Raw genomic sequence first — 18108 nt, forward strand, 5'->3', positions numbered from 1 at the left:
TAAGATTGGCTTTGCATTGTTCTTTCAGTAATTGCCGGATTCTGTCGGCAATTCCTCCAACTGAAAATCTTTCAATTGGTTTTTCTGCTATGCTTTCTCGCACAGCTGTTCTCCATGGTTCAGGGAGTTTCCTGTGCAATAGGTTGACTAGATCAGTGCTTTCTAGTTCTCCAATTGTACAGTAATATTCTTGAAATTCATTCAAGTATTCTTCAAAATATCTCATGTCACAAATTTTGAGAGCATAGATATTTGATTTGGCCGTTTCTCTGGCCTTTTCACTCATGTTTGCAGAATCTCCACAGAACTGATCGTACAGGGGTACTGCAAAATCATATGGAGATTTTGAAGCTTTGATATCCTCAAGCCATTCTTTTCCTCTGGCTGTTTCTTTGAAAGAGAAATAATATTTCTTTGCTACTCCTGTGAGAGTAGTTTCAAAGTACATCTGAAGATCAGGAGCTTCGAATTTTCCAAAGGTGAGAGCAGATGCCATCATCAGGCTGTCTACCCATTGGTCAAGAGTTTTTCTCTTGTCTAGAGTTTTATCCAGATCTAACCAGATACCAAAATTGGTAATTGGTACTCTGGGTATCTTGTCCTCTGGGACAAATCTTTGAGAATTTCTTTCTCCATTTCTGCCCGTAGGGGCCTTCTGTATAGGGAGTTTTACCTTTCCCTTTTCTCTGGTGATGGAAGTTTTGGAGCTTTCTTCTTCTTCCATTTCAACATCCTGGTAGGGAAGGAGTTTTCTTTCCTTTCCTAGATTGAAATTTTTCATTTCTTCGATTAGTTTTTCTAATCTTTCTGGATTTTCACAGAATTCTGCTTCTTCATAGAGATCATAGAGCTTTTGTGCTCTAAGCATATTAACTGGTCTGTTTAGATCAGCTTCTAGTTCTTCTTCAGATATTGGCTCTTCAATAATGGCTTTAGTGCCACTAGTACTAGCTTCTCTAGTGCTGTAGCTTCTTCTGAGAAGATTTTTGTTTAACCTGATGTTCTCAGGACCGACATCACTTTTTTTGTGATTGTCAAAGTTGAGACTGATTTCTCCAGTCTTTCGGCTTTCATAGACTTTTGCTTTGGCACTTTCTGGCGGCTTTTTCGGGCCAGATAGTTTCCATTCAATAGGAAAAGTTACCTCGTTCCAAGTAACTTTATGAATCTGTTGTGAATGGTTCTTCTGATTAGTGAGGAAACCAGTAGTAAGACCTGGGATATTTGTTATCCTTGTCTTGGGGGCTACTGTAGTGCTCATTAATCGATAGTATATTCTGTATACTATTGCGAGTTCTTGCATATCTTCTTTCATAGAGATGCCGTCTGTCTTGACTCTCAGTCGTAGACAGTGAGCTGCGTCTTTCAAGCTGGTGGTGAAGTTTGGGAAGCAGTTGAAATATGCTACTTGTTCACACAGGGATGCTTCTAGGGTTCCCAACAAACTAGCTTGAAAGTCTGTCAGTCTGTTGTCTTGTAGGACACATAGGACTGAGCAATTTATGCCTTCTCGAGCCAGCAGATTTATGCCTACTTGGACTGCTCCAATATGCATAAATTGATACTTTTTTGCTGCTGCTCTAGCAACTTCTGCAGGGGTAATCATCAAGAGATCGGTTTCTCCACCTGCTGTAGCGGGGGTTGTTATCTCCAATAGTTTGAAATGATGGCTCTCCATCAAGTCAAACGTTCCCCTTTTGTAGATTTGCCTGAAATCTAATTTGGGAATTGAGGAGTTTTTTACCTCCTGTTCAATTTCGTTATATTCGAATTCTTCAGCATTTAGGAGTTGTACTCCTTTCTTTTTTCCAAAGATGCTTAACATGTTAACATCTGATACGCTCAAAGCAAGCGCATAATTTAACCCTGAAAACATCGTTAGTAGTATAAGCAAATAGGGATCGTTCTATTCCGGGGATTGAGGGTACACCTGTCATTGTCAAAAACAAATAAAGAATTAAAATAATAAAGTAAAAAGTATTATGTACAAAAATAAAATAAAGAATAAAAATATATACAAGTTAATATAAAAAGGGGGGTTTTGAGATTATAGAATTGGAATTAAAATTAAATGAAATAAAGAAAGTGTAAAAACACATATACAAGGGTGGAACACAAGAAACAAAGATCAAAACTACAATCATATGAATGAAATCCAATTACAATTCCTATAGTTGATTATCTATGTCATGAGAAATAAGTTGACCATGTGAAACATTCGAAGCAAATGATTTCCCATATTTTACTTTCCTTGAATATTTAATCTAAGTGAAAGCACCTAAATTAAACCTATTGAACATGCAATCATAGTCTAGAAAACTAGCTAATCAAGAACACATTCAATGCATGAAGAACAAAGAAAGGATGTCAACCAAAGTGCACAACATAGTATGAAAAAGTCCATCTATTTGCAATCCTCCTTAATTGATTTCGACTTTTGTCCAAAGCCTTTACTACTTAAATCTAGCACCAATTACATGCATATATCCTAAGTTGGCCATCAAAGAACACATACATATAAAAGTTTTCCATAATCCAAAATCAATTAAGCAATCTCACATAAGCAACATAAAAATCAACATAAAGAAATCACAATTTTTATTCAAACATAGAAATTGGGCTTAAACTTTGCCCTTAATGTTATTGGTAACTAGAAACAAATTCCTACGAAATTAAATAAGGAAAAAGAATGAATTACACCGTGAGTTGGAGATGGAGATGGAGTGCTTGAAACGTTGAAATCTTGAATCTTGGAAGCAAGCCTTCAAGGTGGACGATGGAGGATATGATATTCCCGGCTCCTTCTTCTTCTTCTTCTTCTTACTTGAAAACGCAGAATTTTGCAACTAGAGAATGGAGAGAAAAATGGAATGGAAATGGAGAGACAAAGAAGATGAAATGGATGAAGAATGTGTTTTAGAGTGAGAGGAGAAGGTGTTTATATAGGGAAGAAAAAGAAGAGTGAAATGATAAATGGAAGAAAAATAATGAAAGTGGTTTGTAAAATATGGAAAAGATGGAGTAATGATGAAATGAAAGCAAGGCATGAAGGTGTAGAAGTATGGAAGTGATGATGATCTATTGGAGCAGAAAAATATATCCAAGGAAAAAGAGAAAAGCATCTAGCTTTCTTCATGTGGGTAGGAAACTTGAACATGTGGTGTTGAGCTGTTTTTAGATCAGTTTCTGCCCCTTTATTCCTTCAATTATTTCTCCAACAAGCATTCCCAATTTCACTATGACCTCTTCATAAAAAATGTTCCATTATGAGTGTAGATCACCCTGGTAAAATTTCATATTTTTATTCCATGTGGTTGGGCCGAAAATGCTGCTGGACCTCTTACAGGTCCAGTTTTTCAGTTTTGCTTCTGCAGGAAATTGGGCTGACTGTTTGAAGGCCTTCCGCTCAATTCTAGCTCTGGCACTCTTCATAAGAAACGATCCTTAGGATGTCTAGAATGGATCTGGAAAGTTTCAGCTCATTTGAAGTTCATTTGGTCCGGCGGCCGCTCCTTCTTCCTTGCTTGGCTTGGTTTCTCCTAGCCGGAGTAGGAAAATGTGTAAAATTGACATTTTAGTACATTTCCATTTTTCTCCACCATTTATAGGTAAGTGTGGACCTAATGCTCATTTCACCATCATTTACTCCAATGTACCTAAGAAAATAGAAATTGAGTTAAAAATCGATTCGTTAAGGAATTAACTAAGCAAAATGTGAGGAATTAACTATTAAAATACCACATTAAAATGCTCCTATCAAATTCCCCCACACTTAGCTTTTGCTAGTCCCTTAGCAAAATCAAAAACTAACAAACCAAAAAGACTATGACACAAAACAAAGAAACCAACGAAAAAAATGACTAAGTATGGAAACAAAAACACAAAGACTCAAAGAAACCAAAAACGTAAAACACAAAGCAAAACACAAAAAAAAAAAACGTCACACATAAAAGAGTAAATTCAAAGACAAAGACCAAGATGTTGACATCACAAAGACCTCTATTGCCCTTTAACATATTGTCTCAGAAATCTCTTACTTTCACAACACCAAGATTAGCACTCAACCAAGAATCAATGTTAAGCATTCGAGAGTTAATTAAAACATATGATCCACACATACACAAGTAGGACTTGGTTGTAACAATGGTGATTGGGGTTTAGCTTAGCATGCTTCAGACAAGTATGATTCATATCCTCACAAGGTATATCCACTCTTTCTTCTCTCAGATCAAGGCAATGCTTAAAAGCTTATAATCACTCATTTATATGTGAGAGAACATATTTTAAGGCAGTCAAATAGCTCACATATATAAGAAACGAAAAGCACTTTGTGAATATAATTTTTTTCAAAAGATCTCATGAAGGATATCAACTACTTGCACGAATGGACCCAAGTCATAGGTTCAACTCTTGTAACTCATCTCCACATCAAAGGCTGTCCCATCTTAAGGATCAAGAAGGTCCTCTCAAAGGTTGTAATGGGGCTAAGGCTCAAGGTTTAAAGAAATGAAAGGTAAGGATTATCAAAGTGTCCTAAAAACCTAGTAGAGCTCATATGAATGTAGAGATCTCGAAATATTTCACCAAGGCATTGCAAAAACGTCACTTCTCCATAGAGGTAATATAAGAGGGCCAAATGTCTTCATGTTGGGCCCAATCTTCAATATAAACTTCCCTTGAACTCTAGTGAAATGGACAAAGGCCAAATTTTTCTGTAGTGAGCCTTCAATTCAAAGCAAACTCCAAAATCACTAAGTATGGGGGATGAAAGTCCATAAACATATATATATATATATATATATATATTTTTTTTTTCTTTTTAGCCGTACACAATTTTTCTCTTTTCTTTTCATTTTTCACGGCTTCAACATATCTTTTTCTTTATGGACAAGTCTATCCCCACACTTGAACTTTCACCTCTTCTCTATCTTCATCCTTAGCACCAAACCCATGTAGTATGTCTCAAAAGATAGCTCCACTAAGTCCTTAGAACAAAGGGTAGGGTTGTAACTATACTAAGCTTCATGGTTAAGGATTTTAAGGGTGATGAACGAAAAGGCTTAATGTAGGCTCAAAGGGGCTTATCTAGGGGGGTCCCACGACGGGCACAAATGGGGACACAAGTTTATTTGGCAATGGTGGTAATTCCTAGAGAACCTCTATCCCTTCCAGAATCAGGGCCATGTATTGATATCACGTCTCAACAAGCACAAGAGCGAATTCTAGCATTCTCTAGTCCATTAAACTTAATCTATGGCAAGCAGTCAATCAAGATGAAAGAATAATGAGATCATCAAAACATCGCCAAGAAATTAAGAATATATTTTTCATTTCACTCCAAGAAAAAGGGACATGGTTCAATTATCTCACATGGCTTTATGAATCACAACTCATCTTAACATGCTCATATTCTGTACCAAGGTCATGCAATCCATATCCACTACAAGGCACACATTTTTCATATATCTCAATTAACCAAAGAATACCATGTTTAAAATCATCTCAATGTTGTGATCCTCTTTTAGTCATGATTTCAGAGATATAGAATCATCCCAGACAGTTGAAAGGCATCCTAAGACTCAAAACAAAAACAAAAGCAACGAAATTTTTTATATTTCTGACATTTTTCGATTTTTTTGTTTTGTTTTCTTTTTATGACAAAAACTAACTACAAGCATTAATCCTTCCCCCCACACTTAAATCATACATTGTCCTCAATGTTAAACAAGTTAGAGCATGCAATGAACAATTATCATGTGAATGGAATGATTAACTCAAGAAAACCTAAAAACAAAAACTAAAAACGCAAATAACAAAGATACAATCAGAAAATAGTAATAGAGGAGATAGAGTTTAAGAGAGCAAATCTGCGTTGATGGCTCCTCCACAGCTACGGTTGAAATGGGTTGCCTCCCATGCAGCGCTTAATGTTTAAAGTCTTTCAGCCTAGACTTGTACCTCCATTTACTCCTTTGGAGGAGCGGTATGCGGGCGAGTGGCAGCCTTCTTGCTGGTTTCAGCCTTCGGAGGAGGGTTCTGATGGAGTGACATAAAAAAAAAAAAACGGGGGAGGAAGGTTCGAAACCTTAACCTGCTACACGAAACCTTTGTCCCCAACCACTGGAGCACAAGCTGTGCTTAATATAATGTGTACAAATTTTATACTTATTATGTCATAAACGAACATAATAAAAATAAACGAGAGGCGAGGTTCGAACCTCAGACCTCTTGTACACGAACTTTACACTCAACCACTCGAGCACGGCTGCTCACGTTATTATCCATACCAATCCTTTTATTTAAACCAACTGTTTCAACTGTTTCAACAATTCGGCACAAAACATCCAAGACTGTTGCAGAAACCCAGCCCAACTCATCCAAAACTGTTTCAGAAACTCGGCCCATCATGTCCAAAACTGTTTCTGAAACTCAGCCCATCAGGTCCAAAACTGTTTCTGAAACTCGGCCCATCAGGCCTCCACCCACAGCTACAGTGATGCCTTGATCCGAGACAGGCCCAAGTACGGCCCACTTGTGTCACGGCTTATCCCTTCCGTGATTTACGGCAGTCAAATCTGCTTTCGGCTACAGCTGTCTGCCACAGCGCCTCGAGATTCCCTCGGTCCCCTTACACGCTCTCCACGCGCCAACAACTTTTCCGGGTTTCAGGGCGACTTTAATCCAACGCGTAGAATGAATCACAGGAATCGTCCATCCAACGGTGGAGATCTGCTCACCTCGCTCTATAAATAGGTGCATTCTGAGGGCGCAACTGTTCACTCCAAAGGAACGAAAATCTCTCCTGAGTTCCAGCCCCTCTCTCCCAACTCTTCAGCTTTTCCTCTTCTTTCAAAACTCAAAATATTTCTTCTTCGATTCAATCCTTCTCTTCTGATCTTCTCTCCCATCTAATTGATTCAATCCCATCTTTCCTCTGAACTTTCAGATCTCCAACACACCATCATCATCCTTAATCCCTTTAACAACAACTCCTTCAAACACTTGACAACTTTACTCTTCGATCTTCACATCCCCTCAACCCATCACCATGGAACCAAGAACTCTGCAACTGATGGAGCTACAAACCCAGCAACAAATCGAGGATGGAGGAAACAACCAAGCAGCCGGGAGTAGTGCCAACACAGATTTCTGGCGAAGCCGTGCCAGGTGGGTTCCTACTCCAGATCAAATAAGGATCCTCAAGGATCTTTACTACGACAAGGGAGTTAAGCGCCCAACTACAGAGCATATTCACGAGATCTGTCTCCAGCTGAACCAGTATGGACATGTTGAGGGCAAGAACATTTATTTTTGGTTCCAGAATGTCAGGGCTCGAGAGAAGCAGATGAAGAGGTGCAATCAGGCTGCTCAAGTGCCCATGGGAACTAGTTCTCCTGGTACTGGTGGATCCATCGACATCAATTTTGGGCCAGCTGGTGGATCCATTGACATCAATTTTGGGTCCACTAGTTCTACTGATGATGGTAGATCCATTAATCTCAACTTTGGTTCCACCGATTCTACTGGTAATGAAGGATTTCTTGATTTAAATTTTGTTTCATATTCTTCCTCACACTTCAACACTAATACCAGTACAACTCTTTTGGCACAACAGGAGGACAAACATCCCTGCAACAACGAGGAGGAGATCACCAGGAGATTGAAACCCTTCCATTGTTCCCATGCATGGTGAGGACATCTTGGGCATCATGAAGACTACTTCCGAGGGAGGTAGCGGTTATGGCGGTGACTCTCACATTTCCCTTGAGCTCAACCTCAACTCCTACAGAGATGCAGACATGGCTTAGTATAGAGTATTATTATTATTATTATTATTATTATTATTTTTTTTATTTTTTTTTATTTTTGTAAATAGCTGAAATTAATAAGACTGAATGAATGCATATTTTTTTTTTTTTTTTTTTTTTTTATTATTTTTTTATTTTATTATTATTTTTTTTTATTATTATTATTATTATTTTTTTTTTTAAATATAGGACTCAAAAATATTTATAGGACTCAAAATGAAAGACAAAAATATTTATAGGATTCAAAATGAAAGACAAAAATATAAATCCCTTCCCCCACACTTAAATATTGCATTATCCTCAATGTAATCAATTAAAAGCATGCAATGAAATAAGTAAGCATATAGGGATGGAATTTACGAAAATAACTACTAAAACAAAAAGAAAATGGAGGAGTAAAAGGGGAAGAGAAAGCAAATCTGATTATATTCTGAATTGGGTTGCCTCCCAAGCAGCGCTTGTATTTTACGTCTTGCAGCCAGACGGTACCTACATTAAATAAAGTTAGTAACTTAATATTAACAAAGAAATACAAAAAAAAATAAACAAGTAACTATGAATTACAAACTACAAGTATAATTAACAAGTATTTTGTACATAAGACACAAGTTAAGTACACAAGTGAGTATAAAACGTAAAAAGTATTTTTACAAGTATAAAGTGTGAAACAACAAAATAATTTACACGTAAAGAGTATGCACAAGTATTTCTTTTGTTATAAACATTATTGATATCAAATCTAATTCCAAGCGGTAAATCAAGTGGACGTGCGGCCCAAATATAGTCGTCTAGACACAAAGTCCCTCCTACATCCGTTGGGCAACCTTACTGAAATGGCCAGGTAGGGGAGGGTGAACACGAGAGGAAAAATCCATTTTGGCATGAGCTAAGCCCATTTATAAGCACTTCTGGATTCAAAAACCCGTCATGAACGTTGTCCCCTTCCTAGACACCATCTCACATAGGATATTCTTACTAGGATGTAAAAGGTCCTAAGTGTGTTAGACAGTTCAATGAATGTTAATAAAGGCCGCCCTCAACCATAAGGGACCTGAACTAGGTACCAATAAGGGGTTTAGGCCAATATTAATAAACACGACTTCACCTATTCCTTCTTTAATTTACAACTCACAATTAAACTCGTATTCAACAATAAAAAAAAACAACCTAGTTAATTTAAACTAAGTATCAAACAGTTTATATACAACAATTATAAACAAAAACAAGTGATTTTTCAATCCCCGGCAACGGCGCCAAAAATTGATACGCTCAAAGCAAGCGCATAATTTAACCCTGAAAACATCGTTAGTAGTATAAGCAAATAGGGATCGTTCTATTCCGGGGATTGAGGGTACACCTGTCATTGTCAAAAACAAATAAAGAATTAAAATAATAAAGTAAAAAGTATTATGTACAAAAATAAAATAAAGAATAAAAATATATACAAGTTAATATAAAAAGGGGGGTTTTGAGATTATAGAATTGGAATTAAAATTAAATGAAATAAAGAAAGTGTAAAAACACATATACAAGGGTGGAACACAAGAAACAAAGATCAAAACTACAATCATATGTATGAAATCCAATTACAATTCCTATAGTTGATTATCTATGTCATGAGAAATAAGTTGACCATGTGAAACATTCGAAGCAAATGATTTCCCATATTTTACTTTCCTTGAATATTTAATCTAAGTGAAAGCACCTAAATTAAACCTATTGAACATGCAATCATAGTCTAGAAAACTAGCTAATCAAGAACACATTCAATGCATGAAGAACAAAGAAAGGATGTCAACCAAAGTGCACAACATAGTATGAAAAAGTCCATCTATTTGCAATCCTCCTTAATTGATTTCGACTTTTGTCCAAAGCCTTTACTACTTAAATCTAGCACCAATTACATGCATATATCCTAAGTTGGCCATCAAAGAACACATACATATAAAAGTTTTCCATAATCCAAAATCAATTAAGCAATCTCACATAAGCAACATAAAAATCAACATAAAGAAATCACAATTTTTATTCAAACATAGAAATTGGGCTTAAACTTTGCCCTTAATGTTATTGTTAACTAGAAACAAATTCCTACGAAATTAAATAAGGAAAAAGAATGAATTACACCGTGAGTTGGAGATGGAGATGGAGATGGAGTGCTTGAAACGTTGAAATCTTGAATCTTGGAAGCAAGCCTTCAAGGTGGACGATGGAGGATATGATATTCCCGGCTCCTTCTTCTTCTTCTTCTTCTTACTTGAAAACGCAGAATTTTGCAACTAGAGAATGGAGAGAAAAATGGAATGGAAATGGAGAGACAAAGAAGATGAAATGGATGAAGGAATGTTTGGGAAAATGGAAAGAACTTTGGTATCAGAGCGTGGAGCTCGATACTATCCATAACAACAACAATATCTGAGAAGGAAGAGACGCTTCTCAAGGGATGGAGCTCGGAGCAGCTCTATACTATCCACAATGGCCGGGAGCAACACTCTGACGGAACGTGTGGGAGAAACTCAAGGGATTCAGTTGGTGATCCACGGCAGATAGGGCAGGAGCCTTATCATGTGCAGTGTGCACGAATGGAGGGAGCCATGCGGGATGCGGTGAAGGCAGATGGCGAAGAGGCAAACGTCCGGAGCCGAAGACTTGGAGAGGGAGATCCATGTTCTGAGGAGGGCGATGAGCAAGGAGTGCTCGACTGTCTCGCAGGTCAAGGTGCCAAAACCAGAGGCATTTGATGGTGTCCGGGAGTCCATTACATGCTTGTACCTACTGGAGTATGCCAATCTGTGGTGGCAGATCCGGGTGCAATATGTGGGCAGGCCAAGAATCCAAGAGAAGGAGAAAGTAGGGTCGGTGCCTTACTTTGGAGGGATTTCATCATGAATGAGAAATCTCTTTGCTTTGCGAAAGCAAGATTTGCTTGTCAACTGCTGGACAGCAAGGTAAATCAACTTGTGGGAGATGCCCAACAGTCAATGGCAGGAGTGAAGATTGGGGAAACGAGTCTGGTTGCAGCCTTGATAGAGATCAAGCCAGACGAAATGTTCAAAGTACCCAAAGATGATAATGTGGCGCTTCCTCCTTGTCGAATGAAAGGCCACATGATGGAGTTGGGAGCGAGTGCAGGGCCTCATGCACGAGAGCTTCATCGGGTACCAATGAAGATAGTGAAGCAGTGGAGACACTATGATGTGTTGCGGGGTGCAGGCTGCGGAGAGCCTTCCAAAGTTCACTATGGTGCCAAGGTATTGTTGCAGAGTAGGCAACAAGGTTTGAGGGATCATGGCGCAGAGCTCGCGTCGAAGATGATACTCAAGAATGTTTCCAAGAGATGGGGAACATGTGCTTCTTGATCGGTTCAAAGAGCAGGCCAACATGGGAGGTCTCAACACTAATAATCAGCAGGCTGTCCGGGATGGCTTAGTGAAGAGACGTTGGCAAGATGACTGGTTGCATGATGCAATAGGCAGCAAGTTGTGCTTCTCAGAGGAAGGGGAGCAAAGGAAGGGTCAGATTATCCTTCATTGGCGGAGCATCGCGGAGAAGTGCGAGTGTTCGCCAAGAATGCAGGACCAAGTGAGTGTCCATGCAATGATCAAGAGTTGAGTTCTTGATGATAAAGGCCGGCTTGGTACAGCCAAGGCCTAAACTCGAAGAAGAGTTGTGTTTCTCGGAGAAAGGGGAGCAAGCGAAGGGTGCAGAATATCCTTCATTGGCAGAGCATTGCGGAGAAGTGCGAGTGTTAGCCAAGTATGCAGGGCCAAGTGAGTGTCCATGCATGTATCAAGAGTTGAGTTCTTGATGGTAAAGGCGGGTTTGTTGCAGCCGTGGCCTAAACTCAATGATGAGTTGAGTGAAGATGGAAGGAGTCCGTCTTATTTCCAAAAGTGTCGGAGCAAAATTCTGGAGGTAATGTCCGTTGACATGCAGATTTGCGGAAGACAAGCATAGGTTGCTTGGACCAGCCAATGAGTTTGGCAAAGGGAGATGTCCACTTGAGGAAGAGGTTGGTGACTTGGTGTCATCATAATAAAAAGGGGCGTTGAGTGCCGAGGTTACATTCCTAAAGATTGAAGTTTTGGTATGGGACGAGACGAATTTCTTGTCAAGATCGGTGTTTTGATATGGGGCAAGACCTGATTACGGTGGAGTGTATGGGCGGCAGCAATGCGGATGCCGAATGGGTGAAGGAAAGGTTCCTTTGGCAACAGTCTAAGCAGACTGACAAGCGCTTCAAGCCTTACTGACGACGAGGGCGTCGTCTAGCTTTGGTGGGGGAGGTTTGTTACACCCTTAGTGCCGCGGAGCGCTGAGACATGGCATGAGCCTTGTGAAATGTCGAAGCGGGGCACGCACATGATAGCGGGGTCATGTGAGAGTAAAGAAATGCAAGGCAGCCCAAGTAGGGCAAGGTGCCAGCCTAGCATGGCTGGAAAGCTACGGCAGTAGTGGCATGAGTAGGCCAAGGGGCCAACCTCGCTAAGCACTGATGGCAGATCAGCAGGCAAGGGGGAAAAGCTACGGCAGTAGTGGGACGGGTGGGCCGAAGGGCCAGCCTCACTAAGCACTGACAAGGGTCAGCAGGCAAGGAGGAAATCCGTAAACAATGATGGCAAAGGGCCATGCTCGCTAAGCACTGACGAAGTCAGCAGGCAAGGAGAAAAGCAAGCCATGATGGCAGATCAGTGGGAGGCAGCTGAAAGGTGTCGAGCACTGATGACAAGCACAGAGGCATGAAGCCGAAAGCAAAGGCTTGTGGCAGACAGGCATAGGCAAGGGGCCGAAAGCAAGTCGTGGCAGACAAGCAAAGCTAGGGGCCGAAAGCAATGTGGGGAGAAGCAAAAGTGCCAGCTTGGCTAAGCACTGACGTTGGGTCAGCAGGCAAGCAAGAGACCAAGTGGAGGGAATCAGGGAGCTGATGATGGCACGGGCCAGCCTCACTTGGGGCGCAATGATGGCAGCAACAATCGATGGCAGACAGGCTTGGGCCTAGGGCCGAAAGCAAGCTGTGGCAGACAAGGCAATCATACAGCCGAAAGCAAATGCTAGGGTCAGCGATGGGTGGCAGCAAGCTGGAAGCATGTGAGTCGCGACACATGGCCGACAGGTGGATGTCACGAAGCTGGCAGCAACTGTGGAAGGATGGGATTGCAAGGGTCGACAGCTGCCATATGTTTATTGTGTTGTCTATATAAACTCTACCCATGGGGTTGTCATGGGCACGAAGCTGGGGAGTCCAGCTGAGTCAAGAAGGCTGGCAACAAGACTGGCAGGAGGTCAGTTGAGTCAGTGAGTTCATTTGAGTTCAGTCACAATGTAGTCGATAGGACTCAAAGGGGTGAGACCGAGATGTAGGTCGAGCCAAAGCATAGATAGACAGAGAGCTGCGTCTATGTTGGAGAGTTGTTAGGCAGATTGGGCATGTGGGATTGCTAAGGCTGTAAACACTCGGGTTGGGTAGCTAGGCAGAAAGTGTGTAGAGACACAATGGCTGAAAGCACTCGGTTATAGTTGCTAGGCAGAAAAGACATGTAGGTTGTCGAAGGCTGTAAGCACTATTGTACATTTGTACATTCCTTTAGTTGAGATAAAGGTTGGGAATGGTTCCCGTAAACATTGTGTGTTGGTTGTTGGATGGTTGCTTGTATACTACTTGCTGTGTTTACTTGATAGTTCCGCTGCGTACTCAAGCAAGTGAGTGATCGGGGTTGGCTGGCCAAGGCAGAAGAGGGCTGCTTGGCGCCATCACGAGGGCGAAAAGTTTTGGGTTGAAACGACGAATTGATACGCTCAAAGCAAGCGCATAATTTAACCCTGAAAACATCGTTAGTAGTATAAGCAAATAGGGATCGTTCTATTCCGGGGATTGAGGGTACACCTGTCATTGTCAAAAAAAACAAATAAAGAATTAAAATAATAAAGTAAAAAGTATTATGTACAAAAATAAAATAAAGAATAAAAATATATACAAGTTAATATAAAAAGGGGGGTTTTGAGATTATAGAATTGGAATTAAAATTAAATGAAATAAAGAAAGTGTAAAAACACATATACAAGGGTGGAACACAAGAAACAAAGATCAAAACTACAATCATATGAATGAAATCCAATTACAATTCCTATAGTTGATTATCTATGTCATGAGAAATAAGTTGACCATGTGAAACATTCAAAGCAAATGATTTCCCATATTTTACTTTCCTTGAATATTTAATCTAAGTGAAAGCACCTAAATTAAACCTATTGAACATGCAATCATAGTCTAGAAAACTAGCTAATCAAGAACACATTCAATGCATGAAGAACAAAGAAAGGATGTCAACCAAAGTGCACAACTTAGTATGAAAAAGTCCATCTATTTGCAATCCTCCTTAATTGATTTCGACTTTTGTCCAAAGCCTTTACTACTTAAATCTAGCACCAATTACATGCATATATCCTAAGTTGGCCATCAAAGAACACGTACATATAAAAGTTTTCCATAATCCAAAATCAATTAAGCAATCTCACATAAGCAACATAAAAATCAACATAAAGAAATCACAATTTTATTCAAACATAGAAATTGGGCTTAAACTTTGCCCTTAATGTTATTGTTAACTAGAAACAAATTCCTACGAAATTAAATAAGGAAAAAGAATGAATTACACCGTGAGTTGGAGATGGAGATGGAGTGCTTGAAACGTTGAAATCTTGAATCTTGGAAGCAAGCCTTCAAGGTGGACGATGGAGGATATGATATTCCCGGCTCCTTCTTCTTCTTCTTCTTCTTACTTGAAAACGCAGAATTTTGCAACTAGAGAATGGAGAGAAAAATGGAATGGAAATGGAGAGACAAAGAAGATGAAATGGATGAAGGAATGTGTTTAGAGTGAGAGGAGAAGGTGTTTATATAGGGAAGAAAAAGAAGAGTGAAATGATAAATGGAAGAAAAATAATGAAAGTGGTTTGTAAAATATGGAAAAGATGGAGTAATGATGAAATGAAAGCAAGGCATGAATGTGCAGAAGTATGGAAGTGATGATGATCTATTGGAGCAGAAAAATATATCCAAGGAAAAAGAGAAAAGCATCTAGCTTTCTTCATGTGGGTAGGAAACATGAACATGTGATGTTGAGCTGTTTTTTAGATCAGTTTCTGCCCCTTTATTCCTTCAATTATTTCTCCAGCAAGCATTCCCAATTTCACTATGACCTCTTCATAAAAAATGTTCCATTATGAGTGTAGATCACCCTGGTAAAATTTCAGATTTTTATTCCATGTGGTTGGGCCGAAAATGCTGCTGGACCTCTTACAGGTCCAGTTTTCCAGTTTTGCTTCTGTAGAAAATTGGGCTGATTGTTTGAAGGCCTTCCGCTCAATTCTAGCTCTGGCACTCTTCATAAGAAACGATCCTTAGGATGTCTAGAATGGATCTGGAAAGTTTCAGCTCATTTGAAGTTCATTTGGTCCGGCGGCCGCTCCTTCTTCCTTGCTTGGCTTGGTTTCTCCTAGCCGGAGTAGGAAAATGTGTAAAATTGACATTTTAGTACATTTCCATTTTTCTCCACCATTTATAGGTAAGTGTGGACCTAATGCTCATTTCACCATCATTTACTCCAATGTACCTAAGAAAATAGAAATTGAGTTAAAAATCGATTCGTTAAGGAATTAACTAAGCAAAATGTGAGGAATTAACTATTAAAATACCACATTAAAATGCTCCTATCAAATTCCCCCACACTTAGCTTTTGCTAGTCCCTTAGCAAAATCAAAAACTAACAAACCAAAAAGACTATGACACAAAACAAAGAAACCAACGAAAAAAATGACTAAGTATGGAAACAAAAACACAAAGACTCAAAGAAACCAAAAACGTAAAACACAAAGCAAAACACAAAGAAAAAAAAAAAAAAAAAAAAAAAAAAAAAAAAAAAAAAAAAAACGTCACACATAAAAGAGTAAATTCAAAGACAAAGACCAAGATGTTGACATCACAAAGACCTCTATTGCCCTTTAACATATTGTCTCAGAAATCTCTTACTTTCACAACACCAAGATTAGCACTCAACCAAGAATCAATGTTAAGCATTCGAGAGTTAATTAAAACATATGATCCACACATACACAAGTAGGACTTGGTTGTAATAATGGTGATTGGGGTTTAGCTTAGCATGCTTCAGACAAGTATGATTCATATCCTCACAAGGTATATCCACTTTTTCTTCTCTCAGATCAAGGCAATGCTTAAAAGCTTATAATCACTCATTTATATGTGAGAGAACATATTTTAAGGCAGTCAAATAGCTCACATATATAAGAAACGAAAAGCACTTTGTGAATATAATTTTTTTCAAAAGATCTCATGAAGGATATCAACTACTTGCACGAATGGACCCAAGCCATAGGTTCAACTCTTGTAACTCATCTCCACATCAAAGGCTGTCCCATCTTAAGGATCAAGAAGGTCCTCTCAAAGGTTGTAATGGGGCTAAGGCTCAAGGTTTAAAGAAATGAAAGGTAAGGATTATCAAAGTGTCCTAAAAACCTAGTAGAGCTCATATGAATGTAGAGATCTCGAAATATTTCACCAAGGCATTGCAAAAACGTCACTTCTCCATAGAGGTAATATAAGAGGGCCAAATGTCTTCATGTTGGGCCCAATCTTCAATATAAACTTCCCTTGAACTCTAGTGAAATGGACAAAGGCCAAATTTTTCTGTAGTGGGCCTTCAATTCAAAGCAAACTCCAAAATCACTAAGTATGGGGGATGAAAGTCCATAAACATATATATTTTTTTTTTTTTTTCTTTTTAGCCGTACACAATTTTTCTCTTTTCTTTTCATTTTTCACGGCTTCAACATATCTTTTTCTTTATGGACAAGTCTATCCCCACACTTGAACTTTCACCTCTTCTCAATCTTCATCCTTAGCACCAAACCCATGTAGTATGTCTCAAAAGATAGCTCCACTAAGTCCTTAGAACAAAGGGTAGGGTTGTAACTATACTAAGCTTCATGGTTAAGGATTTTAAGGGTGATGAACGAAAATGCTTAATGTAGGCTCAAAGGGGCTTATCTAGGGGGGTCCCACGACGGGCACAAATGGGGACACAAGTTTATTTGGCAATGGTGGTAATTCCTAGAGAACCTCTATCCCTTCCAGAATCAGGGCCATGTATTGATATCACGTCTCAACAAGCACAAGAGCGAATTCTAGCATTCTCTAGTCAATTAAACTTAATCTATGGCAAGCAGTCAATCAAGATGAAAGAATAATGAGATCATCAAAACATCGCCAAGAAATTAAGAATATATTTTTCATTTCACTCCAAGAAAAAGGGACATGGTTCAATTATCTCACATGGGCTTTATGAATCACAACTCATCTTAACATGCTCATATTCTGTACCAAGGTCATGCAATCCATATCCACTACAAGGCACACATTTTTCATATATCTCAATTAACCAAAGAATACCATGTTTAAAATCATCTCAATGTTGTGATCCTCTTTTAGTCATGATTTCAGAGATATAGAATCATCCCAGACAGTTGAAAGGCATCCTAAGACTCAAAACAAAAACAAAAGCAACGAAATTTTTTCTGACATTTTTCGATTTTTTTTTTTTTGTTTTGTTTTCTTTTTATGACAAAAACTAACTACAAGCATTAATCCTTCCCCCCACACTTAAATCATACATTGTCCTCAATGTTAAACAAGTTAGAGCATGCAATGAACAATTATCATGTGAATGGAATGATTAACTCAAGAAAACCTAAAAACAAAAACTAAAAACGCAAATAACAAAGATACAATCAGAAAATAGTAATAGAGGAGATAGAGTTTAAGAGAGCAAATCTGCGTTGATGGCTCCTCCACAGCTACGGTTGAGATGGGTTGCCTCCCATGCAGCGCTTAATGTTTAAAGTCTTTCAGCCTAGACTTGTACCTCCATTTACTCCTTTGGAGGAGCGGTATGCGGGCGAGTGGCAGCCTTCTTGCTGGTTTCAGCCTTCGGAGGAGGGTTCTGATGGAGTGACATAAATAAAAAAAAACGGGGGAGGCAAGGTTCGAAACCTTAACCTGCTACACGAAACCTTTGTCCCCAACCACTGGAGCACAAGCTGTGCTTAATATAATGTGTACAAATTTTATACTTATTATGTCATAAACGAACATAATAAAAATAAACGAGAGGCGAGGTTCGAACCTCAGACCTCTTGTACACGAACTTTACACTCAACCACTCGAGCACGGCTGCTCACGTTATTATCCATACCAATCCTTTTATTTAAACCAACTGTTTCAACT

The 18108-nt window shown here is 39.1% G+C and overlaps 1 long non-coding RNA gene across 1 annotated transcript; it reads right to left on the reverse strand.

Annotated features, from left to right (window-relative positions):
• Positions 1-7950: 7950 nt before the first annotated feature.
• On the reverse strand, positions 7951-10164 carry LOC133712172 (uncharacterized). Its single transcript, XR_009847216.1, has 2 exons — positions 9934-10164; positions 7951-9165 (listed from the first exon to the last, which is right to left on the reverse strand). It is a non-coding gene; the product is annotated as an uncharacterized LOC133712172 (long non-coding RNA).
• Between the last annotated feature and the right edge of the window lie 7944 nt (positions 10165-18108).

The sequence above is a fragment of the Rosa rugosa genome, chromosome 1 (genome assembly GCF_958449725.1).
Source record: "Rosa rugosa chromosome 1, drRosRugo1.1, whole genome shotgun sequence".
Classification (NCBI taxonomy): domain Eukaryota; kingdom Viridiplantae; phylum Streptophyta; class Magnoliopsida; order Rosales; family Rosaceae; genus Rosa; species Rosa rugosa.